Raw genomic sequence first — 680 nt, 5'->3', positions numbered from 1 at the left:
GGCGCAATTATACGATAAATACTAGTACTCCACGACTTATTAAAAATGCTGGAATATCAAGAGTCATAGAAGGAGCATATTTGGTTCCGGAAAGCAGGGAATTATATGCATTTACGAGTTTACAGTCTCGCAGTGCGGCATACATCTTATTGCACTTGAAAAAAAAACTTACGGAATCCCTCAGGCTTTGAAAAAATCATGTTATATTATGAATCTAAAATGCTCATTTCTGCGAGTCTGCGATAGAGTTATATTGTAAATAAGCTTGTTCCTGCAGATACACGAGCTGTCTCCTACAGACGAAGCAACGCTTTATTTAGACTAGTATCCTTTTACAGTTCTGATTCCCAGGAGATGTATCTAGATCATTGCCTCCTATAATATCATTTAACACCTTTGTACATAACTAACTAACGCTGAGATATTTGTTTCGCCCAATATTAGTTCAAACGATCTTTCTCCCACGAACTTTGCATTATTCTACTCGCCTCGATAGACTGAGTCAACGAGTCATTTATGCCAAACGTTACTGATAAATTATTAGGTTATGAATGTGTATGTGTGTGTGTGCGTGTGTGTGTGCGCGCGTGCGCGCGTGTGTGTGTGTGTGTGTGTGTGTGCGCGCGCGCGCGCGCGTGTGTGTGTGTGTGTGTGTGTGTGCGCGCGCGTGTGTGTGCGCG

Source organism: Priapulus caudatus, unplaced genomic scaffold, assembly GCF_000485595.1.
Source record: "Priapulus caudatus unplaced genomic scaffold, Priapulus_caudatus-5.0.1 Scaffold723, whole genome shotgun sequence".
Lineage (NCBI taxonomy): Eukaryota > Metazoa > Priapulida > Priapulimorpha > Priapulimorphida > Priapulidae > Priapulus > Priapulus caudatus.
This window is presented reverse-complemented; position numbering follows the sequence as displayed.